General features: G+C 43.8%; 1 protein-coding gene across 1 annotated transcript in view; it reads left to right on the plus strand.

Moving 5' to 3' along the window:
- The window catches only part of CHSY1 (chondroitin sulfate synthase 1), a 60504-nt gene that overhangs the window by 30557 nt on the left and 3914 nt on the right, over nt 1-26033 (plus strand). The gene's annotated exons all lie outside the window — the stretch shown is intronic.

Genomic DNA, 26033 nt, shown 5'->3' on the forward strand with positions numbered 1-26033 from the left:
CCAGCGCAGCAGCCTGAGCATCACTTGGTTCTCAAGCCCCACCCACTTCCTGCGTCAGAAACCAGAGCCACCTGAGGGGCCTTTCAGAACACAGATTGCCGAGCCGCATCCCAAGAGTGGGCTCAGCTGACCTGGGGTGGGGCCTGAGAGCTCACGTTTCTGACAGGTTTCCAGGTGATGCTGATGCTGCTGGTCCAGGGACCACAGTTTGAGAATCCCTGGTGTGAGGCTCGGTGGATTACAGAATAGTGAGCAGAAAGAGAAAAGGCCGTACTTTAGGCACACGTCCTTGGCTTTTCCTTGCTGCCTTGTTTCTGTCACCCTGTCCCCTTCGGCTTCTCTGCTCTGTGACGGTTTCTCAAGCTTCCCTTGTTTGTGACGACCTTGACAGTTTTGAGCGGTGCTGGTCAGGTATTTTGTAAAATGTCCCCCATTAGGATGGTCCTGTATTTCTCACATTAGACCGAGGTTGGGGTTTTTGAGAGGAAGACCCTGAGGTCTCATGACATGTCCCTCATCGCCTGGCTTATCACTGTAGATTGTGACCTTGATCATCTGGCCGAGGGAGTGTCAGGTTTCTCCTCTAAAAACTCTCTTCTTCCCTTTCCACCCTGTGGTCTGTGGAAGGAAGTCACTCAGCACAGCCCCCACTCTTAAGGCGTGGGGAGTCATGCCCCCCCGGCCTTGAGGTTGCAGTGTGTGTGTATATTATTTAGAATTCTGCACAGATGTGTCTCTTCTGCCATTATTTATTCAGTTACTAATTTATATCCCCTGTGGCCTCATGGGTATTTTGGGTTACATACTGCTTTGGTCGGTTGCTAACATTGTTCCGGGTTCGGCCACTGGGAGTTCTTTCAGTCGGATTCCCTTTCTTACTTTCTGGCGCTAGAAGATGCTGCAGGCTCTTCTTGTAGATTTCCTGCCCCAGCCCTAGAATCAGTCATTTCTTCAAGGAGCCCAGGCTCCTCCTTTTAGAGAACGGTGTTAGAAATCAAGATCAACAGGGGGTGTGCTTGTTGCTGTTGGGGTGTCATTTGCTTTTAGGCCCCTTCTTATGACAGAACAAGGGCATTGGTGCGTGGATGGTGACCCGTGTACACACACAGATCTGTAAATACTTCTGTATATAGCCGCCTGCATCTGATTAGACCAAACATGAGCTGATACTGATGTCTCCAGCTGGAATCAGTACCGGCTGGATCACTCTAGCCTTCTCCCTTTGCTTCACCGTAACCCTCCCACTTCAGCAGTGAGAGACCTGGCTGTCACCATCCACCATCCCTTTGCTTGATTGTTCAATTCCAGGATATATGTGTAGTGCTTTCAGAATTGTCAACATGTATGCCGTGAGAAACGTTACCACCTAGAGTACAGTGCTTACGTACGGTTCCATTTGCCTTTAGTCTTTACTCATTTCCATTGTTGCTTAAGTCAGCACCTTCCCCCCAGCTCCCTTAACTGAGATAGTTTCATGCATTCGTAAAACAGTTTGATTGTTTTGTCATAGGCTATGTTCTATCCCCGGATACCCTGACCCCTCAAATGACTTAAAATTACTTTAAATGCTGTGGAGTTCTGTGGGTTTTAACAAATACGTGGTTTCGTGAATCCGTCATTACGGTATCATATTACCATGTAGAATAGTTTCGCTGCCCTAAAAAAATCCCTGTACTTCACCTGTCTGATGCTCCTCCCTCCCTCCCTCTACCCTCTAAGCCCTTGTTCTTTTTACCATCTGTGTGATTTTACCTTTTCCAGAATGTCATAGAATTGGAATCATACACTATGTAGCTTTTTCAGACTGGCTTCTTCATTTAGGAATATGAATTTAAGATTCCACCCATGTCTTTTTGTGGCTTGACAGCTCAGTTCTCTTTATTGCCGAGTAATATTTCATTGTCTGGATATACCACAGTTAATCTGTCCATTGATTGAAGGGACATCTTGGTTGCTTTTAGCTTAGGGCGATTATGTAGAAAGTGGCTGTAAAACTTGCGTGTGTGTGATTTTCTGTAGACGTAAGTACTTAAGTCAGTTGAGTAAATACCTAGAAGTGTGATTGCAGTAAGAATGTGTTTAGGTTTGTATGAAACTGCCAGACTGTCTTCCAAAGTGGCTGGGGCACTTTGCATCCCCGCTGGCAATGGAGGAGAGTTCCCGCTGCCTTCATCCTTTCCAGCAGTTGGGGTGTCAGTGATTCGGATTTTAGCCATTCTGATAGGTGCGTCCTAATGTCTCGTTGTTGTCTCAGGAAGAGGATTTTAGGACCCTGTGTATAGTTTAGTCCAGGCTGGTGCGCTTTTGTTTGGTACTGTTATTTCTGACTGTTTATATTTCAGGCTCTTTCCATTTCTGTATTTTTATAATATTAAGCTTGGACAGGTTTATGCTTGACTATAGTGAGGATATGGAAAATTGTTGAATTGATCTTCTCTGAGGTTGGGTTTGAATTTTTCCCCATTTTTTTTTAATGTCTGTTCATGTGCCTTAGGCGTTTAGAATATTAATACAGAGCATTTAACCTTAACAATAATGGCAAAAGTTTTTAGAACAAGTCTGAACAGTGTACAGGAGATGATTACCTTCCATGTTTCATACCCAGGTGACTGTTAACAATGTGAGAGGGATATTGAAGAGGCATACAGGAGTTGTTCATCGTTTGTCATTCAATAAGTAATCATGAAATGCCAGCCATGAGGTGGTGGTGCTGTATGACTGGCAGGGGTTCTGCAGGGAGTCACTGTGTCCCCATCCTTGCCGTGTTGGAGTTTTTCTAATGGGAGAGACATGAGGTATAACCTTCTATGATTCATTCAACACTCAGCAAAATTGACACTTTGCAAATGTCTGTGAGCTGGCTCTGTGCCTGGCACTGGGGCTTCCGGGCTGAGCAGTGGGCAAGGCCCTGTCCTCTGCAGTGTGCACCCTTGCCAGGGCACTGTTAGATCAACTGCAGTGATGGTGCCCCTGTGCAGATGAGTGCAGAGAGCTGTGTGCATGGGGCGGGGGCTCTGGGAGAGGTGTCTGAAGGGTGAGTTCTGGTGGGGAGTGTAACCAGCAGGCGGGGGCCAAGTTAAGGGTAGTCAGATGGTCGAGTCTGGAAATGTGCAGTAATAGCGCTCTTCTTTTTGATGTTCCCCCCCGCAGAGGTGGTTTTCATGCTTCACACCCATCCACTTCCCAATAGACAAATAAATTGCCAGCGATATAACTGAGTGCACTTTGCAGAGACTGGATTTTTCTGGATGACAGTTTCACTGTCTAATAGAAGCGGTACAGACTGGTACGGGACTCCTCCTCCTCCTCCTAGCCGGACAGGGGATCAGAGATGAGTGAGACAGAACCCTACTCTCAAGGAGCCCGTGATCCCGCAGGGGAGAGAGCACATGTGTAATCACACATCTCAGCAGGAAGTGCTGACAGAGCTGGGAACAGGGTGTTCAAGGAAACCAAAGACAGACTGCTCGGGGTGGAGGAGTGGGGTGGCAGGGAGAAGTCCGTGTGGGCGAGACTGCTACCCAGAGCCTTCCTGGATGGTCTCGACCTCACATGGGTGGGGCATCCTGTCAAAGGGAACAGTAAGTATGAAGTCATGGGGCGATGGGACAGTCTGACCTGCTGTGGAAACTACACGTGGCGTAGTATGACTGACCAGAGTGGTGGGGAAATTAGACTGGAAAGATGGATGGATTAAAGTGATTAGGTTTTATTTTAGAGGATAAAGGTACCCAGCATGTGGCCTATTCTGTGCAGACTTTCTTGATGTTTCAACAAAAAAACCTTTTACCTGATTAGCTAACAAGTTAACTAATAGGTCTTTGTGTGGAAAACGTAAGCTTTGTGTAACAGATAAAGTAATTACAGTGCAGAGATTAAAGATTTCCACAGTTTATTTGTTCAAAGGGCGTCACATCTGCCCAGTTTACCTTGCCTGGTGTGTCCGAAGGAACTTGTGCAAATCAGAACCATCCCGTGCTGTGATGGAAGTAAGGACTCTAAACTTCCTTCACGTTCCTGACAGTTAACAAAACTCTGTGGAAGACGTCAGTGCAGAGTAGTGTAGTTGAAAAGCTGTGTTGTAGAGTCTTACTGAAGAGGTTTCCTGAGCTGTTTCTGCTCCAGGATAAGAGGACCCTAAACTCTACCACTTAACCTTAACTTCCTGTGGCCAATTGCGTGGAAAAAAACCTAACCGATAAGAGGTTCTGTCTAATGAAACTATTTAATGAGTAATTACAATCAAATCTTGTACCAAGGTTAAAAACAGAGATCTTTTGAGCTTAATTTTTTCCTTTCCATGCTTTTTCCTTGAAGCATCCAGAAAGTTTTACCAGGGTTAGTGAATAGGCAGTGAGAGAGATACTGGACTGAAAGTCCAAGACAAGAACTTTGAGACACTGGATCGGTATTTGAACACCACTAACTCCGTAGTGATCTTAAAGGGTCTAAGCTACAAGGCTGAAGGCACTTTTTGCACTTTCTGTATTGAACTTGCTGTCTAAACGATCTTTTACTGCAGGCCCGTCACACACTGACTGCCTTGTCCTCAGCATCCTGCTACAGCTGGACCTGTGGATGGCATTTTAAATGCTCTTGAGCGTGTGTCTCTTTTTTTCACCTTCAGTCTGAAGTAGGCCCTCGGTCTTTCTTTGGTTGTGGGTGAAATGTCCGTCAGTTTGGACTTGTTATTGTTCCCTCATGATTAAACTCAAGTTACGCATTTAGGGCAGGAATATTACAGAAGTGACGCTGGGTTCTTCTTGTGTTCTGAGAGTTCATGACATTGATTTATTCTGCTCTTGGTGTTATTAACACTGATCACTTGATTGAGGTGTTGTTGGCCAGGTTTCTCTGTAAAGTTACTCTCTTTGTTATTATAATTAAGAAGTGTCATTGTGGAGAGGTACTTTTGGACTATGTAAAGATCCTGTTCCCCATCAAACTCAAACACCCACTAGTTCTAGCAACCATTGATGTTTCTTGGCTGAATAAATGATTACTGTGATGATTGCCACATGGTGCTTTTCTAACTCCAGTCCTTCTTTCCGCCTTTAAAGTTGAACGTAGGGTGAAAGCTTGTTCTTCCCATGAATGCAATCGTGTATGTGTTTGTATGAGGATGGACTCTTCTGTTCCTGTTTTATTCAGTGGGTTATGATCTTTTACTATTATATTTTTCTGTGTCTTTTTGGCATGTCTCTGTCATTCTTTTGAGCAAGTTTCTTGCTTTCTGGCACGAGATATTCCAGGCACTTTTTTTCCTCTCACTGCCCCAGCTCTGCAGTTTGCCATTTCCTAAGAGACCCTGGTTTGTTTTAATGGGAAATACTTAGAAGCCAGTGTGCTGCTGGTTGCTGTCAGGGTATTGCCCCTCTCAGGCCTGTTCAGTGAACTGAACCAGGGATTGTGTGTGCATCTGTCTGTCCATGAGGTTACTTTGATACCCAGAGTCCCATTTCCACACGAAAGGATTCATTCTCTTACCTCCCTTTCCATGCTTAGATCTCCTTTCTCTGATGGTTGAGGAATCTAGCTCCCATTATCCTTTAGCACTGGGCAGGTTTCTGTTGTATGTAGTTAATCTGTTGCTGCAACACCCCCTTTCTTTCATTCTATTCAGGCCCTGACATCCCATGCTGGATACTACCCGCCCCCAACTAGGGCACCCGCCCCCAACTGGGGACCCTACCTTGCTTGGCCTCACTGGTGGCTTTACTTCAGGAGCAAGGTGGAGGGTGGGCCGGAAGCCTGCCTAAATCCATCTTGACATGGGCTTCTGTAGTTTCAGTTACTGGATTCTAGGACGTACCTGACCCTGTCACATGGCAACATAGCCCTCCTTTTAAGATCCTGTTGGCAAATTTAGCGAAGCAGTATTTCTGTTTGATAGTATGTTCCTTGAAGATCTTCTTTTCTGGGATGTTTCTTTGCACCAGATTTTCGACTTTGTTTTTTCCCTAGTAAATTGGGTCTTAACCATTTCTGTATTCCTCTTAGAGGCTAATGTCTTAAGCATTATTAATAATTAATGATAAATTAGCATATATAGGGAATATGATTTTAAAAATTACCTGGAGATTTAAGAAAAGTGGTCTTCTGCCTTTGAGATAAAATACCATATAAAGTGCTGGAGTGTATAGGTGTTGCCAGCCAGCCAGCATCATGAGTTGTTCTCTGAAAATTGGAATGAATAATTTTTAAAATACTGTTAGTTGGCAAAGTTGAGAAGCACTTGGTGATACTAATTCTTCCCATTCTGAAGTTTTTTTTGGTGGGTGTAACTCTTTCCTCTTCTTTTAGCCAAAATTTTTTGTTTCCAAAGATGAAGTATAGAAGAAAAGCCTTTTATTCCCATTTTAGGTAGTGAGTGGTTTCTTTCTTTTCTTTTCTTTTTTTTTTTTTTGACTAAATGCTATGTTAATATAAAATCACATTTGTCAGGAGTGGGACTATTTCTGAATAGACAAGATTTGTTTCAGATATTCCTCTAGGATTTTCCCCCTTTAAGTTTTAATTCTTTGCTGTTGGTTTTGTTTCGTTTTGTCTGGTCTTGTTTCTCTTAAATAAAAATTTAATTTTAGAACTAGGTTTCTCCAAAAGATTATTCAGGTGTGTGCTGAGATGCTAGGGGGGTACCTGGTAGTCAGAAAATAACATGGCTTAAGTCCCTGGAGCATTAATTTTATATCAAGTCCAGGGGGAGGGAGAGACATTTTTACAATGAAACAAACATGGATATCATAGACTATAAGGTAAATTTGTGTGACCTTTTAAGATAAAAAATGAAAAAAGAATTGTAATATTTATTGGAGGACTGCTTTCGGCTAGGCCCCCTCCCCCAAACTGTGGGAACATTCATGCACTCCGTGGGCCAAAGACGAAGAAACTGCGTTTGTTTTCTCATAGGTTATGCAGTCGATTTTACCATTTTCTTTTCTGAAGCCAGTTTGTTGATGTTGTCTTAACACTGTTCCCTTTCCTAGCTTCACAGCTTCCCTAGTTTACTAACTCTCCATAGAACACCATATTCTTTCAGTGAATGATTTGATAACTTCATTTATTTTTCTCAAGTGTCACTTGTATGAAGTTGGGCCACATAAATGCTTCTGTTCCAGACCATTTCCATGGGAAACAAATCTCAGTTGTGACCGTGGCGCTCAGCACACTGCCGCCTTCAGAGCTCCGGGAGCTAAGCCCACGGAGGAGGTGCTGCTTCTCCCCGCCAAGTGTATTGTGAGGTGCCTTCCCCCCGCCCGCTTCTGCCCCCACCCTAGTCTCAGGCGCCTTCGTTGCTTTCTTTAATAGATCATCCGACTCTTCAGAAACAAGCCCGTGGGAAGTGGTTCTCCTGCTGCTCTTAGACCTGTTAAGTTTTCCGTCATCTGGGTAACCTCACGCCTGGCACGTGGGCCTGACTAGGCTCGTGTGGCCTGTCTGTTTCCTAGGTCGTATCTCTTTGCTTGGAGACTGCCGGGGGAGAGAAAGGAGTGCAGACTTGGGGTTGAAATTAAACTTCTTATTTAGTCCTGCAAACACTATGTAACGTTCATCAAAAATCGAATGCCCTTAAATACTATTATTATAAGGATGGAACGTTTTACTGGCCGTGGGCTCTTGAAATAGAAAACAGTACCATACCAGGGGCATGGGAGGTAGAACAAATTATTAAACCACCTTCTGAACATTCCCCACTTGGAGCAGATTAGGAGTGTGGAGGTTTATGTGTCTAAATGTCAGAGTGGCTAGTACTAATAGTCATCAATTGAAGTGTCAGTTTCATAAGTTTTGTTATAATACCATTTAGGTTTCAGTATGTATCTTTCAACAAGTAGCTATAAAAATCTGTAAGAGCTCTGTTTTCTCCAGCTATCAGGAAGGTTTGTAACATCCATGTAGATTGGTATTGATGGCTGCTTTGTTTGTTAAGGGGAAATATAAGGACCAAGCTTTTTCTTAACTGAGGAGTATGCCGGTTCCAGTGGTATATGCTAGCTTTTTTTCCGCCTCTGAATCATCAGTGTGCATGGTGGTAATTTAGTGACTAGGAGGCACTGTAAATTGTTGGTTATAATAAATTGATGTCATACCCACAGCACAGCAGGCAAAAAGGATGAATTAGAGACAGAAATAGTAATGGGTTTTTGTCCAGGAAACCTCAAAGGATATAATGAGGTATTGCCATGTTGATAACTTTTTTTTTTTTAAAGGGGGGGATAATGATCCAAAACACAAAATATCTAAACAATAGATGTAATAAAACTGATCGCAGAAGTACTTTATACTTCGGAAAACCTCTGTGATGAACAGCTGAAGAACCTTTAAGAAATCTCTTACTGTCATTTGTGATTTCTTTGTTGGTGAATGGAGTATTAACAACAGTATTAACAACAATAACAGTACTATTAAGAATAGTATTAACAACAGCAAAAAAACCACCGACATTTTTAACGTATCTTTTTGGTAATTTTTTAAATTTTGAAAAAACTTTAGACTTAGAACAATTTCAAGAATAGTACAGAACACTCCCATATACCCTTTGCCCAGACTCCCTGGTAGTTTACATTTACCACATCAGCTTTATGATTTATTCGTTTTATATATGTATTATATATATATATAAAACGAATAAATATGTATATGGTTAGGGTATGGGTTAGGGTACGGGTTAGGGTTAGGGATATATATTTGAACCACTGGAGAGTAAGTTGCAGACATAATACTCTTTTTTGCTCCTAAATACCTCACTGTGTGTTTTCTAAGAACAAGGACATAATGGGAGTACATGGTGTTATTATGACTCCAACAGGCAGAAGTAATTCTGATCACTTGCCGAGCTTCTGCTGCAAAATTACTATTTTTTCCCTCTGTAATTAATATGTACATATTTTATAGGGCTGTATTTTGAGACCATGAGCTATCCTATTCCTCCTCTAATGCCATCCACTAATTTTAGCATCCATTCATGATTCTTACCTGAACTAATTACTCTGATGTTTGTCAAATGGTGATATTCTTGACTCCACCAGATGGTCATTTTTATGCCCAGCAGCTTTATAACTGGGCCTTTTTGTAATTGTTTATTTTCTTAGAAGTAGTTTAGGTGACTGTAAATGTGAGAAACCTTTGTGTTGAAATTAAGTAGTGTTTCCCTTTTCCTGTGTCATCCTGTTCTCTTGGGTGGTGACCTTGACCTGTGCAGCGGGTGCCCAGGAGGAGGAGGTGTGTGGCCTGTGGGCGTTGTGAGACAGGACCTATTTCATGCTCTCTGGGGACGGCTCTGTCTTATATCTTCCACTCCACCTCGCTTCTCTCTTTCAGGGGCTTGTGGCTTCTGGAACCCAGCATAGTCCATATTAAGGCTTGGTTTCAGGTGTAAACAGTTCTTAACAAAATTGATCTGTGGTTAATTTTGTAGAATGATTTTAATTGGAAATAGATGTTACTGAATCCCGTTATCACATTTTAAAAAATTTTACATGTTAATGATGCTGTTAATGTTTTCTTCTAGAAACAAGTGACCTTTCTATTACAGGGCAAAGTAGATTTGGGGAAAAAAATGGAATCTGGGTCTACATATGGTAATCTCCCCCAAATATAGCTGATACAGGCTGGTGGGGATAAAAAGCCATCTAAAACACAAAAGCAGTTTATCTCACAAATATTTTGGGTTTTTTTTTCTTGCGTGTTTTCTATTAAATAGCTCCCTGTTAAATAAGTTACAGTAAGTATTGGTCCTCAGTTAATGGTCTTTATCATTCAGTCTTCACAACCTCTCCACAACTTCTAAACATGCAAACTACTGTTTGTAAATCAACCTTTTTAAAGTTAAAGAAAAAACCCAACACCCTAAACTGGGGTCACCTTGTCTCACCAGTGAGTGCCACCAGTGGTCACAGAAGCCCTGGCCTAACACTGCAGACTTTACTCCTAAACCCAGATCCCCTTCCAGGCCTGCCGTCTCCTCCCTCCATGGCAGGCTGGGTGGTGACGAGAGCTTGTGGCAGTAGCCCCTGAAGTTGCTGAAGCTCGTGGAATGCAGTCTGACCCATCACATTAACTGGGGTTGAGAGCTGTGGTGCAATCAGAAGTTGTTTCCAGCTGTGGTGATGGCCCTGGCTCGGATGCTGCTGACTTGGAATCATTTCTAACCCCTCCTGTCACCGCTGGAAGGGCCCGAAGGCAGCCTCTAGCACTCTCTTGGGCTCGGTTCAGGAAAGGCGGAAGGTGACACTCTTCCTTTCCTTCCTTTCCGTCTGGTTAGCCTGGTCTTCCTGAGAACACATCCCTCCAATAAAAAGAGAAGGGCAGCCCTTACCAGCCCAGGGCCACCAGAGCTGTCGGGGAACGCCTGTCTGCATTTCTTCCTTGTTGCTGGTGCTTCTAACCTCTTGTCATCTCTCCATGCAGTGACTCACAGCTGCAACCCTCGGCTCAGATTTAGCTCCTTTGACTCGGTGCCTTCTGCCTGCCCTCCCTGCCCGCCCAGTGTCCTGCTGGAAGAGGAGCCCACTGCTCCACCCATTAAATGCTGCAGATTAGCCCCATAAAGGCACAGAGGAGTGAGACTGGGATTGTTAACCAGCCTCCTGTCCACTCTGAGCATCTTTCTTACGCAGTCCTTTCTAGTTCAGTCATTTGCTCCCCACCATGTTCCCTAAGATTAGAGAGATGACCCTTCTCGAGAGTGCCTTCATGTTCGTGTTCTTGGAGGGGGAGGCGGGAGCAACAGGGAACACTTTCTGAGGTTCCTTTCTCCGAACATCAGCCTCCTCATACTCTTCATAGAGTGGATGTTGCCAGGGACAGGTGACACGCATCAGAATCTCGGATGATTCTGCCATGAGTTCCTTGTGGAGAATCACTGCTCTATAAGGAGAATGGAAGGAAACTGATCTTGTCTCGCCTCAAACCTTCCAGCGTGTGCGTGCACTTGTGCACAGACACACACAGGCCCACACACACCCCTACACCTGTGGACACACCCTGGGAGATCTTGTGAGGGAGAGCTGAGAAACAGGCAGCGGGGGATTGTGTGACAGAAAGTGCCCAGGCCTGCTGGGGTCCACAGACTGGCTCAGAGAAGGACTGAGTCCCAGATGGACAGAGTTGATCCCAGAGGCCGACCAAGCCAGGAGATTGGCACGTGGTGGGAGGGGGGTGCAGGCTGCCAGCCCAGCCACAGAGCTGCCATGGAATTGAGCCTGGTTTAGGTGGCTGGGATGTGAGGGGCCCTAGAGCAGTTCTTTCCATGGATTTGATTATTCCCAACAAACAGACATCAGGACAGAGTTCTGCATTTGAAAGACCACTCCAGCAGGTTTAGAGGAAGGTAAGGCTGGGGGCAGGGAGGACAGAAGAGATTTCTGCAGCAGCCAGCTGAGAAATGAGGAGGGTCAGAGCTAAGCAGGGCCTTTGCTGGTGGGCTGCAGAGAGGGAACATGTCTGAGAGACTCAGGCTGCATTTCCCAGTTTGGTCACTGACCAATTTGAGGGTGCAGGCTGGGGACAGGGGGCAACCAGGCATCCTTGTCAGGGCCTGTGCTTATTGTCTTGGAGAACAGTCTTCAAGTGATCCCCCCTAATCTTGTTCATACTATTAATTTGCCCTAAATTTTAACCCTGGAAGGGACTTTTCTTGTTTAACTCCCTGATTCCACAATTAAACTGAGACTTACTAAAGGACAGAGAGCCTGTGAGGAGCAGAGCAGGATCAGCTTCTCAGTCTCCTCTTCGCAGCATCCTCCCCAGTCACATAAGACGTCACAGTACAGCACACCCTCGTAATTTTGTTCATAGCTGGCAATTCGAAGGTCAAGGCTTCTCTTATTTTTTTTAACCTCAAAACTCATGAAAATGAAAATCAAAGAAGAATTCTAGAAGTAAGCTGGCTTATGAAATGACTACATGTGGTAACAGCATTTTGTCTTACTCAGTCTAGGTTGTCACCTGAGTAATGATGAATATTTGAAATTAAAAACTACTCACTTCATGCTGTAGAGTATTGGATAACTGTACAACTGTGCCTGGCATATAATGGGTAATCACAAAATATTTGTTGTGAGAAATGATTTGTCTGAATGAAGTCACTTTTTCTTGTACCTTATTCAGAATGATGTGTCTGAGAGCTTTTGTGACTCATTCATATCCAGTTGCTGATGGCAGCTCTCATGATGGTTAGAAACGGGTAAAATGAGCGTAACTCTGCTGTTCGTGGTCTTTGAGGGTTCTATTTTGGGGAGTACTATGTCTGTTTTTAGTGTCTTGAAACTGCCTTTTATGCACAAAACCAAAGGAGGATGAATGTATACCACAAAGTATAAGGCGTGCAGAATTTGATGCATTGTGTTTTCTGATGTTATTACTTTCAGGTTTTTAATTTAGCTTGACCCAAATGCATTTATTTTTAAGCCACTTATATAAAAATCTAATTTGGAAATTACTTTTTTTGAAGGACTTCTGTTAGCACTGGGAAGGTCGGAAGCCAGGGTCATGACTTCCACGGATGAAACGGAGTGTCTTGTGTTAGGGAAACGCAGCCTGAGTGGTCAGGAGTGGTGGGTTAGGGGGCAGGAGCGGGGAGCCAGGAGACGCGGGCTGCGGCGGGCAGGTGAACCGTGTGGGGAGGACATCACGTTGGGGAACGTGTTTTGTTCGGGCGAAGTCTGCACATGCCTGGATTGCATCTGCGATGGTGAATGACTCCAGATCAGGGGTCAAGGGCCAGAGAGTAGAAATTCTAGACTTTGTGGGCCATAATGTCTCTGTCCCAACAAAAGCAGCCACAGACGACAGCTGAACAAATGAGCCTGCCTGTGTCCACACGAAGCTTTTCACACGCGGCAGGCCAATTTCACCTCTCGGCCCACGGGCGGTAGTTGGCGACCTCTGGCCTAGTTACAGGCACGGGTGTTTTAGACCTTGACTCTGCTGTTACTTGCTGTTTCCTTGTCAGTTCAGCCAGTTTCTCAGAGCTCTTTTTTTCTCCTCTATTAAATGGGAATAATCCCTAGGGCTGGCATGAGACTACATGAAATAACATGCAAAATGCCGCCCAGAAAATAGTTGCTACTGGAATGTTTGTGAGGTGCCATCCTTCAGAGTTGCACTAAATCATGGTTTATGCATTGCTGCACGTGTTGAATATAGTAGACAAAGGGCTTGACACTGTGACGGCCACCTGAGGAATACAGTGGAGATGGACGTTCATTTCTCTCTGGAGTAAACTGCCCAGGGAGGTATGTGTTTCAGGATGGCAGGGACTCTTCCTCACAGTCATTTAGGGTCCCAGGTTCTCCGATTTTGTTTCTCTGCATTGCTCAGCATGGTCCTCAAACACATGGCTATGGTGTTCCTGCTACAGGAGGTGACCAGGGTCTGGGGAGAAAGCCAGGCCTTGAGAACAAGGCACCAGCTGGCAGAGGAGCCCTTTGCTTCCACTCACAGCCCACCGGGGAGAACTTGGCTGTGTGGCCACACCTAACTGGAGTGGGGTAGGAGGCAAGCAGCCAGAGCCAGGCCTAGTTTCGCCACAGAGGAAGGGGGCACAGATTATGGCCATCAGGTCTGTGCCACATGACCCGAAGAAGTCTTTACATCCTGTAGTGAATCCAGAGCAGCCTTTCCTCTCGTTGGGGGACTGGATTTTCGTTTCTCAGGTTGCTGGTGTAAGACATCTGGACATTGGAAGTCATGGCAGTGTACCAAGGTCAGATGTCTAAGAAGTACAGCTGCGTAATGCCATTTAGCTGACCTTTAGGTTAAAAAACTCATAATAGGAGACCCAAATAGGAAATAGGTTTCTAGCAAGCATTTCCATTGGCAAGAATCATTGCCTGTTAGGAACTGGTGATCAGTATGTATTTGTGTTAACGAACCACACTTGGGCCTGCTCACCCATGTGCTGCAAAGCCAGTCTGCTGAATGTGGTGAAAAAATCTACTCGGTTGTGGTGGGGGAAGGTGCAGCATTTATTTGCAGGGCACCAAGCAAGGAGAACGGGCCGCTCATAACCTGAAAGGCCCGAGCTCCCTGATGGCTTTCAGGCAAGGGGATACAGTTTGGGGTGGGAGAGGTTAATCATAAACTTGGCAGGGGGCTCGGTCTTAGAGGGCCTTGGTTTCATTTGTGGTTTGGGCTTCATGTTTGCTGTATGTATGATGCTCTTACAATTTAACTTTATATAAATGCCATAATTCAGAGTGTCCTTAGATACTTCACCTGAATTTTTTTTTTCCCCATGAGAAAGCATTCTGGCTGTAATAGTAGGATATAATAAGGACTTGGGAATAGTCTCAAAATACAGCCTGAAACTGGCAAATCAGTCCAGATGGGAAAGTTCCCTTAGGGTGTCTCCTTTTAAACTTATCTTGTGGCTTTTAGCTTTACCCCTAACTGTAAAATTGGGACTGAAAATGCATTTGTCATGAAACTTGCATTTGGAGGGCATAGAGATGCTTTATTATTGGTTATCGAAGCTTAACATGATGTTTAAAGAAAGAATAATAATTAATGGGCTTTCAGTCAAGCTTATCAATAATTTGAGGGAAAATAAATTGGACTAACAGCACCTTCTTTGGGAAGAAGTAAAGCCGAGTCTCTGATTGTTACGTATTTGCATAGATACACTGCACTTGTAAGGCACGACAAAGACTGAAATAACTAAAGCTAAATGTGCATTGCTCCTCTGTGTCCTAGGAATATCCCTGTGGTTCACTGAGAGTTGGCAGGCTCACACACACCTGGTGTAAGATTGTAGTGCTTTAGACTAATGCATCTGAAAGGACCAGAGCATTCACGTTTAAATTACGGCTTTTTTGCTCACATTGGCTAATGGTTCTGTAGTTTGCAGCCTTACTCATGGATCTCAGCATGTGATCCTCCTTGGTGGCATTATGGTACTGTGGCTTTTCTCAGTTATTTTGACATTCATTGTACTCTGAGATAGTAACAGTGATTATTGCTGGTGAGTAAGAACAGAATTCTTGCTTCCTTCTACCTCTCTTGAGTTTTCCTGGTTTCTGCCAGTGTAATAAACTTCTCCCCTCTTTTTTTTTTGGCAATGGCACAGGACAACCTGACACTTGGACTTAACATCAGAGTGGGACACAGGAAAATGCCTGACCAACAGGCTGAGAAAAAGGTTTTCATTTCTTCTAGTGTAACTCGTATTTATGGGATTTTACGAGTGTTACATTGTTTAGTCAGAGTATGTTTATTTTACATATACATCTACTTTGTGTAGTTAAACATAATTTGTATTGACTAACTTGGGTCAAGATAATACGTAACTTGAATTTGAGTCTACATAAAATTCTCGTTACTTCCCCCTCCTCTCCCCCCCCAGTTTTTTTATGACAGAAATTTGTACTTTTAACCTTTGGTTGATGTATGACTGACTCCTTTACTTTTAGCCTTTAAGCTTTCTCACTTCTATGAAATTTTTGCTTTTCTTGTAGCTTATAATTTTAGTGTCTCTTTTTCTTTGGTTAAAGTCCTGATTGACAAATAGTGGAACAGCTTGATTTTATTTAGCAGTCGGTGTTGTTAACTGTTTCAGGGAAACAAGGTGATCAAAAGTAGAATTATTACTCAGATATGATGTACTTATAAGTATATACGCACTATATAGTTTGCCAAGTACAATTTGATTCTGTAATCTTACATGTAGGTGAATAAAGAAGATATTCATAGGAGTGAATTAGAACGAGTATTTTTCAAATGTCAGCAGGTTTATGAGTGATTCTCTTCTCTGTGTTTTATAATGAATGTATGTTACTTTATAATAACAAAAAAGTTTAAAAATAGTAATTATAAGTGAGTTAAGTGTTTTTGCAAGATGTCATTTTTAAGAGTCACTGGCTTACAGTGCAGTCTTATGAAGTGTTGTGTGTAAGACTACATTCATGAAATCCTCTTTTATTTCACTAGTTGGTCTTTTATAAGACACAAATGTTCAAACTTTGGACAAAGAAGTAGATGACATCTTATTTGTTTTTTTGTTTTTCTGAGTTTTTAGTCTTTTGTTTGTTTGTTTTGCGGGGGGGGGGGGGAAGCTTGGCTTCCTTTTCAGAAGTATACTCTTGAAATAGAATTTTGGCTTTTTCAAGGCACCAATCTTCATCCCCCCCCCCCCCCAACTCCCTTCATGGCTCTCATCTTTTCCCCCAACCAAACCCATGCACACACAGTCGGAGACTGTGACTTGATTTAGAAATAGAGGCAAGATTAGAAGGTGGGGTGTGCATGGACTTGTGCAGTGGTTCTGTTCCAAGCAGGAGCAGAAAGTTCTGGGTGTGATTAAAGACCACTGCATCTGCTGTTTAGAAGCAGTCCTACCAATCTCTTCCTAGTACTTGATTATTTGTTGTATTTAATGGTGCAGAATATTAAGTAGGAAGCAAGGGACATGCGGGTGAAATTGGTGGCTAGAGAGTTGTACTGGCCACAGCATTCAGAGGAAAGTTAATTTAGAAGTTGTTTTAAGTGCAGTTGTTAAAATACATCATTTTGAGATACTTTCAGGTGTTAAGCTAGCCGGCTTAAAGGCAGCTGAGGCCCCATGTGAAATGTGTGGCTGGGTAAGAAACAGGGGAGTAAACCCTTTAACTAGTGGAGATAACTTTACCGTGAATGAACTTTTTTCATTCTGTTTCCTTTTGGTTTGGAGTATTCCAGGCCTATGAGTGATAAATGTTAGTAATAAAACAAAAGTTACCCATTCTTATTTTTAGGAACAGCTTGCTTTTCAGTTTTCTAACTTAAAGATTTTAATTTTTATTATATATATACATATATATATATATATATATATTTTTTTTTTTTTTTTTTTTTTTGGTTTTGGAGGGAGGTGATTAGGTTTATTTATTTATTTTAGTGGAGGCACTGGGGATTGAACCCAGGACCTTGGGCGTGCTAGGCATGCACCCAGCCACTGAGCTGTACCCTCCCCACTTCTAACTTAAAGATTACATAACTTCTATTACTGGCAGTGCCTTTGCTGCCGGAGACCCAGCCGCTCCCTTTCAGAGGGCACTGGGGCAGGGCTGCTGAGTGCTTTGGGTACTTAGCCTTTAACAACCAGCCAGGCTGGCGCTCGGATCCCTCTTTGTTCTGGTGCTGGGCCAGGCCCGGGAGGAGGAAGGAAGTGGGTGGAGAGGGAGGTGTGGAGGTCTGTGCTGGATGCCAGTTGACACGAGCCCTGGAGCGGCCCCTCCTCTCCTGCGCCCCCATTGTTGAGACTCGGCGCCCCCACCTGCTCACTGGTAAGAATGAGCCCACTGTGCTCCCAGCACCCGGGGAGTGACGGTCCCCACTGTCCCAGTGTGGAGGATTGGTGCCGCCACCATATCTTCCCTGGTGCCAGGAATGTTTGTGTTGTGCACACATCAAATAGGGGCTTTTCCACTCTTCTGTTTGCTCTTATGCTGTGTCTGACCAAAATTTGGTTCCACAGTTTATGTATTTGTTCAGAAAGTTTGGGGTAGTCATTTCTAGCTTTTAAACCTTTCATATTTGATTATGCTGTTAAAATTCTCTCTCTCTCTCTCTCTCTCTCTCTCTCTCTCTCTCTCTCTCTCTCTCTCACACACACTCACACACACACACACACACACACACACACACACACGTAAAATGTGTGGATACAGGAGGGTTGGCCCTCGGCTGGTGAGCTCAGGGTGCCCAGCCTTGGCGCCTGCTCCTGGCACAGAGTAGGTGAGCAAATTCGCTGAAGAAAAGACAGTTCTAGGGAGCAGGCCTTCCCTCTGGTCTCTGACCTGCGGTGCCCTCCAGAACACTTCCCTTCCGTGCAGGGCTTGGCTCAGACCCGGAATCAGGTCTTGGCGCAGATTCCCCCTGCCAGAGAGCCTTCCCCTTCCTGAGTCTGTGGAGCTTCCTTCCCCCTTCTGCTGTCTCCCTCGCTTTCTGTTCCTTCAAAGCTCTGTGTCACCTCGTTTCTGTCAACTTCCTGTACCACCTCTGGAGTGTGAGCTCCCCAGAGAGCAGGGCTCGCCCAGCCCCAGCCCAGGCCACCCCTGTCATCACCCCCAGGCCATCCCCATCAGGCATCGGGCAGGCCTCTAAACACCCAAGTCCCCGCTCTGTGGTGCGTGCAGAGTTGCCGGACCCCGTCCTGGGATGCGTGCGCGCGTGCATGGGGGGTGCCCAGCAGAGCCTCCCGGAGATGCTGCTTATCTGTGCTGCACTTCCCTCAGGGCCTTGGGGGAGCCAGCCCTGCTCGTCAAGCCCAGCGTGAAGGGTTAGAGGGCAGACCGCGCGTTCTAACGTGCAACTCACAGGGGGTTCTATTGGGTGGTTGTGTGGCGGAGGGGGTTGTTCTGGAAGTGTCAGGTTGGAGCTCTGTTTCGTGCACTGAAATTCTCATTTATTTGGGGCGGGTGTTTGATAAGGGAATCTTTTATGTGCCAGGCTCTGTGGCCGGCGTGCTGGGGTGAGACCTGCCTTCAAGGAGTCTTACTCGAGGCAAGCAACAGGGACGGGTAGTGTAATGTGTGGGAGCTCCAGCTGAACCTCTGTTAAGGATGCTTTCCCTCTGGCATTTCTCTGAGGGCTAAGTTATTTTCAAGTCCTGTCCTTTCAGCTCTTGTCACCATATTTTGTTGGGAGTCGGAGAGGGGGTGGAGGTCGACAGGGTTCATGTGTCTTGCCTTTGGCTGGTCTGCCCGCCAGGCCCCCTTGGGCTGTCTGGAGTTTGAGGGGAGGGGGCCAGGCGGGCAGATGGCGGTAGGCTCTTTGCTGAGAGTTCTCTTTTCTAAGGTTAGCCTAGCACTGCTCTTCCCTTATAATGTTAAATATTGTCTGGAGCCACGTGCTGTCAGTGGTCAGTCTTTGTCCTCATTTGTAACATGGGAGAAATAATATCTGTTCATTTACTCAGCAAGTGCTGATGGGGCAGTGAGGGTTTTTCCCTCAAAGGGTTTAAAATTGTGAAGAGTGTACATTTATGGAGAGAATCAGAGAGAAAGCCTGGTGTTTCACAGCAGATGGTCAGACACTCAAAAAATATTTCTTCTCCTTCTGTAAGGCTTTGTAGCTGAGAGGACTGCCTTAAAGAGCAAAAAATGACACTTATTGTGAATAATCACTGTTATTTCCACCCACCTCTTTTCACAAAGGATCTGAAGCTTAAGAGTCTTTTATATATTTCTCTAAAGGTTTTGTGAGTGGAAGGATGAATGAAGGAAAGAATGAAAGAATTGATTATAAACAATCCAGAGAAAAAAGATTTACTGTTTTCCCCTAGAATCTACTTTAATTAACGTAAATAATTTGAGGGTTTTTTTCCCCTAATGGGCAGCCTGTATGATTTTTTTAATTAGTAAACTCTAACTTTTTTAGAGTAATTGAGGCAAATCAAAATGTACAGAGAGTTCCCATAATTACCCAAAGTCCATAGTTAACATTAGGGTTCCCTCTTGGTAAATTCTCTGGGTTTTGGCAAATGCATGATGTCTTGTATCCACCGTTACAGTGTCCTAAGTGTAGTTTCACTGCTGTAAACATCCTTGTGCTTCACTTCTTCATCCCCCCTCCCCCCAACCCCCTGGCAACCACTGATCTTTTTATTGTTTCTGTAGTTTTGCCTTTTCCAGAATGTAATACTGTTGGGATTGTATAGTATGAAGCTTTTTCAGATAGGCTTTTTTCACGTAATAATATACATTTAAAGTTCCTCTGTGTTTTTTCATGGCTTGATAGCTCATTTCTTTTTATTGCTGAATAATATTTTGTTTTCTGGATGTACTATTTATTTATCCATTCACCTACTGAAAAGACATCTTGGCTGATCCAAGTTTTGGCATTTATGAATAAAGCTGTTGTAATCATTCGCGCACAGGTTTCTGTGTGGACACAAGTTTTAAGTTCAGTTGGGTAAATACCAAGGAGTGCAATTGCTGGATTTTACTGTAAGAATATATTTCATTTTATAAGAAACTGCCAAAATGTCTTCCAAAGTGGCTGTACCATTTTGCATTCCCACCAGCAACACATGAGGGTTCCTGTTACTCTACATCTCCACCAGCAATTGGTGGTGTTAGTATTTTGTATTTTGGCCATTTTAATAATGAGTGTAGTGGTATCTTATTGTTTAAATTTGCATTTCTCTAATGGCGTATGATGTTGAACGTCTTTTTATATGCTTATTTGCCATCAGTATATCTTCTTTGGTGAGGTGTCTGTTACAGCCTTTGCCCATTTTAAAATAATTTTCTTATTGTTGAGTTTTAAGCATTCTCTGTATATTTTGGATAATAGTCCTCTACCAAATGTGCCTTCTGGAAATATTTCCTCTCTGTCTGTGGTTTGTCTTCTCATTCTCTTGACGTTGTTTTTCTCAGAGCAGAAGTTTTTAATTCTAATGAAGTCCAGTGTATCAGTTATTTCTTTGATGGATTGTGCCTTCAGTGTTGTATCTGAAAAGCCATCTCCATACCCAAGGTCCTCTAGGTTTTCTCTTGTTATCTTCTAGAAGTTTTATAGTTTTGTGTTTTACATTTAGGTCTGGGATCTAGTTGGAGATAATTTTTAGTGAAGAGTTTAAAGTCTTATGTCCAGATTGATTTTTTTTTTTTTTGGCATGTGGATGTCCGATTGTTCCAGCATCATTTGTTGAAAAGACAACCTTTACTCTGTTGTATTGCCTCTCCTCCTTTGTTGGTTGCCTGTATTTGGAAAACGTTTACTTGTATCACTTCTCTAGAAGTTTGACACTATGGAATATAAAGCTTTAGTATCTCCCCTCCCTCGCAAAAAACCCCACTCCCTGTCCTTCCCCATTCTCCTCTCCAGCAGTTTTTCTTCTGATCTTTTTTCTTTCATTTGTTTCAGCCCTGTTTGGAACCAGCCCCCATGCTGTGTAGCAGGTACAAGCGCCGTGAGGACAGCTTCAGTACTGCTGTTCCTCCTTTTACAGCCTCCAAGATCCCAGGGGAGTGGTGTGATCTTCTGTGAATAAAAGCTTTAAGAACTCAAGGCTTTGTATGATAGTTGTGGAGTAAGACTCCCTGCTCAGACTTACACGAGTTGCCTTAACCCCGTAGGGTTCGTTAAGCCCGGGCACCCCCCAGCCCCCCACTGCAGATCCCTCAGCGCCGTGGACGTGGCGGAAATACTGACTTTAACGTGTGAAACAAAGCTGTGATACACACCATTGGGTTCTAAAGTGGTAGCTGCGCTTTACAAGGCTTGTGTGCACAGGAGCTGGGCTGTGCTCTTGTCCCCACCCACCCCCACCCCACCCCATTTGCTCGCTGCCCTCGCCTTGTTGGCCTTGTCTTGTGATAGCAGCTCCAATGGGTTGTCCTAACTCATTAGGCCATCGTCCTTTAAAGTCTGCTGGAATCTTTAGGGATTTGGGGGGTAAGATATTATTTGATAAATGTGGTTAGTTAAAATGGTACAAAATGTCTTTAAATAGAATGAGATTCCACAATGAATCAGGAATAGACTTTTTAAAAATCCTAGAAAGAAGTGAACTTACAGGCCATATTTGACCCCCAGATGTATTTTGGCTCATGTTTCCTTCTCTGTCTGTCTCTTGTTTTATAATTTGAACTGGTTGCTGACATTTAAAAGTTAAGATACTCTATACAAAACAGCCAGATTTCTAGCTTCTCTTTTAAAAAGTCAGAAGATCTGACTGCACTGGGCATGTGACATTCCCGTGTGTCCTGTTCTTCTGACTCCCCAGCCTGGTACACTTGCCCTGTGTTGCCCCTGGACGTGTGTCTTTAGTTTTGCTTTTGTTTGGGTTTGGTTTCTCATGATCCCCTAGACCACTGCTTCACTGGTTTATCATATAGACTTTCAGTCAGGTGCGAGAGCTGGGGTGTGGTCACAGGTCGACTGGAGTTAGGAAACAGCCCGGTCAGGGACACGTCCATGGAGGCTGGTGGGGGCTGGACGCAGGTATCTGTTGTGAGTTGGGTTTTAGAGCCAAGCCCCTCACTGATGTCCTTCGTGAGCAGACCCAGGGCCGGGGTTGTCAGGCTGCCCACTGCTCTGTTGTGTGTGTGTGTGTACACTCATGTGCACTTACCCTTTCTTTGTGGCCTTCTGAATTTTCCCTTCCTGGTACAGTGTCTTTAATGTGAATGTTTAGGAGGTTTTTGGTTCTGCATTTGCATAAGGCTCTGGTCATTTAAAGATAGTGCTGCATACATGACCCTTCACAATCCTGCCATGATACAAAAAAAAAAAAAAATTGATGCCTAAAAAGCTTTAAGTGACTCCCACAAGGTCAGACATTAGTGAAGAGCAGAGCTGAGAGTTCAGTGTCCTGACTGCAGGTAAGGGCCCTCTCCTCTGTCTGCTGTCGCTGTTAACTATTCAAACCATGGAACGTTCATTTGCAAACTCTGGATTTCAGCTTGATCACTTTGCTTATTGTCTTAGGTAGACATCTTAAATTACTGCCAGTAGTTTATGTTTTGCTTTGCCAAGCTTAATTCTCAATTATTTTGAAATGTGTCAGTCTTCTTTAAAAGGTATTTAGATTCCAGAATTTGACACTGATGATTCGAGACACACACACACAAACACACACACAGTTCCCATTTTTCACCACTAGAGATCCAGCTTAATTCCCATGAAAAACTTACTTTTTTGAATGGAGTCTTTAAAATACAAAGCACCTAATCCCTGAACTTAATTGGATAAAAATTGGCAAAGCCTACACAAAACTAATTAGAAGAGACCTAATAGGGACAAGTAGGGTAACCATATGTTTTGAGAGCTGGGGACAGGCCCAATTTATGCCAGTGGTCTTGGCCTAATTATTAACGGATTCCTGTTTCACCTCAGAAGATCCTGCTTCAGACAATAAACTATCTGGAAACCCTACGTGCAGGTATATGACAGTGTTAATTTAAACATTTAAAACTTGGGAATATGGCTATTTTGAAAGTACCGCCAGTTATGGTCTCTTGATACTTGGACAACCCATATTTTCTTGGAACCAATTTTCAGGACAAAAGGATAAGAAAACAAGTTCTCTGCAATGAATTGAAACACCGTATAAATCGGAATTAGAAATGGCTGTCAGTCTGCAGCAGTTACACTCTGTTGATGTTGCTGAAATGTATCCTTAATGAGGACATTAATGTAAACAGTTAATGGGGAGAAACTTTGACTTAATGAGAACGTTGGCCTTCGTTGCAGAGGACAAGGGGGACGTTTGCTAGCGAAGACCGTGGAAGGTATTTGTTAACTGAAAATTAGATGTGGGTAGTTCGTGGTTATTCCCAGCCGGCTGGAAGTTCCTGGGAATAGCGTGACCTCGACATTTATTATCCCCTCTCAGATTTACCATGGAATGACTCAGAGCCCTAGAACATCCTGCAGTGAGGGAGGTGACTTTGCTGGTCTCCAGGATTAGGCGGGTACTTTTTAAAGATTAAGGGCTGTTTTATGGATGGTGGAAATTAAACCATCAGTGGTACTCTGTGCATCTTAGAGAGACTTCTTCAGTGTGTTTTAAACAAGGAATAACCTTGTGGTTATTAAATAACCTATATGCATTGATTTGTGTTTTTTTCTGCAGTGCTTTTTAACTTTTTCCATTTTATAATATTCTTCCAAAGACTGTGCCAGTAGATTACTGAGATTTTTTTTAATAATAAAATCCACATTCTAAACTTGGTACTGTTTAAAGTATATATTCTTTATTTTTAAAATTACATATTTATTACCTCTGGAGTTATTAAAATGAACTGTTACGAATCTCATATTCCTAACTATTTTTATTTATAGCAGAACTAGAGGTTTGTTGTTATGGAATGGAAACGTTTTTTGGGATGTGTTGTTACCCTTTAATACAGTTTGACTCAGCAAAGGTAGAATCCTGTAATGTTCTGCTGTTACACCTTCAGCCGTATCTGGGTGGGTGGGCTGGATAACATCAGGGCATGACTTTAGAGTTATATGTGACCGGTTCTAAAATTAGCACATAAGGTCTTAGAAGTCTTCACCTTGAAAGAGCTTCTGGTACAATACAGTCCGTGTATAAAGGAGAAAACTTGAGACCCAACAAATTCAAGTCACTTGTCCAAGGTCTTATATCTCAGTGGTGGCCTAGAAGCAGCAAATGTCTTTATATAGTCAATTTCTTAACCTTTATTTTTTAAATTGTTATCTTCTAAACTTTCTTCAAGAGAAATAATAGTTTCACTTCTGTTACTAGAAAATTGCTAAACACTTCCTTTAGTCATATGATTATTCCTCTTAGAATAATGAGAGATTGGGAACCTCAGTCCTTTTGAGTCCAGAAAGTTGCCTGGAGTTCAGAAATTAAGTCTTACCTGCATCTTACCTGCCTAACGGGGGACGTTGTAATGAGTGGTGGAATCAGCTATAATATGAGGGAAAGAGGGACGGTAGGTGGAAGGTATAGATGTTCAGCTTCATGATCCATCTATTTCTCATTCAAGTACCTAAGAGTGAAATGGTTCAGTTTCATCCCACCCACAGCATGCCTTCTTAAATGCAACTGGGCACCTTCAGAGAAAAGTAGAAGGTGGGAAGAACCAAATAGCAGCAGAGAAACTAGAAGTTAGTCGAGGGATAAACAAAGATAATTTAAGGAGAACTTTGCCAGGGATTCAAAAATCAAATGCAAATACCTGAAATGATGCAAGGGCAGAAATGAGGGCCGAGAGTGCAAAAGATAACTTGATGTGAACAGTGGACAGGGTGACCTGGGGTAAAAGGGCCATGGGGGTGAATGACAGTGAGTGGGGTGCTGTGCACTTGCAGCCAGGGGCTGGCCCTGGGGATCTGGGCAGAGCACAGGGCCACACAGAGTCGGAGTTTAGCCAGAAGGTGCCTAAAACAACTTTACTATAGCTTAAAATTCTCAGTCTGCAGTGGTTCCAGGGGGTTTTAAGGCTTCTAGAAGCCTGCCAGTCAATAATTTTCTCTTCCCTGTATTTATGCCTTTCTCTGTATTTATACCTTTATTAGCACACTCTGTTTCAGGCAAAGCTTGCCTAGACTTCAGTCGCTATGAAAGTTATGACCACAGATGGTTTCTAAAACATTTCAAGAAATGTATTCCTGAAAATGTTTGGGGACACGGTGTCCTAGCAAGTCTGTAAGAAGTAATCACTCATGCACGGAAGACATGCGTTCGCGGAGGACTCCCAGTGGACCTCATTCTCCACGTGTGGGGTTTTGATAGCCGTGAATAAAATGTACAGTTATATGCTGGTGTTCTGGGCAGTGAAAAACAAATGACAGCTGCTTCCTTTGGTGGCAGAGTACATACTCTTCAAAATGTGCTGCTGATTTTTACATTTTAAAATGTATCCTGGTCAGAGGAACCCGAGTAGTTTGTATTGTGTCTGTCCATGTTAAGTGTGTTCTTCTGCACTGAGGATCATTCAGTTTCTTGATACTTGCTGTGCTTAACGACCTGACTGTTAACCATTCATTCATCAACTCTGAGTTGAGCATCTTGCAGTGTGTCAGGCACTGAGCTGGACTCTGGGGAATACAGGCAGTGAACATCTGTGCCTTTTCCCGTGTGGACTGGCCCCCTCAGCCTGCTGCAAAGTTCTTTGTCTTAGTCTGTTGCGGATGCTAGAAAAAAATACTGTAGACTGAGGGGCTTAGACAGCAGAAAGGTATGGCTCACAATTCTGGAGGCTGGAAGTCCGAGGTCAAGGTGTCAGTGTGGTCGGGTGCTGGTCTGTAAACTCTGCCTGGTTTACAAGTGGCTGCTTTCCTGCTGTGCCCTCTCGTGGTGGGGAGACAGTGCTCTGGTGCTTCACCTCTTCTAAGGGTGCCAATCCCTCGTGGGGGCCCCACTCTCATGGCCTCATCTAAACGCAGTCACTTCCCAAAGGCTCCACCTCCTAATACCATCACACTGGGGACTAGGGTTCCAACATGCAAATCTGGGGGGACCCAAACGCTCCCTAGTACTGCCCTTCTGGGACTTCTTGCATGGTCATTCTGGGGCTTTCTCCGCTCTCCTTCCTTCTGTGTTGAAGCCCTTGTTTCCTGGATCCTGT

The sequence above is a fragment of the Camelus dromedarius genome, chromosome 29, assembly GCF_036321535.1.
Source record: "Camelus dromedarius isolate mCamDro1 chromosome 29, mCamDro1.pat, whole genome shotgun sequence".
In the NCBI taxonomy this organism is placed as follows: Eukaryota; Metazoa; Chordata; class Mammalia; order Artiodactyla; family Camelidae; genus Camelus; species Camelus dromedarius.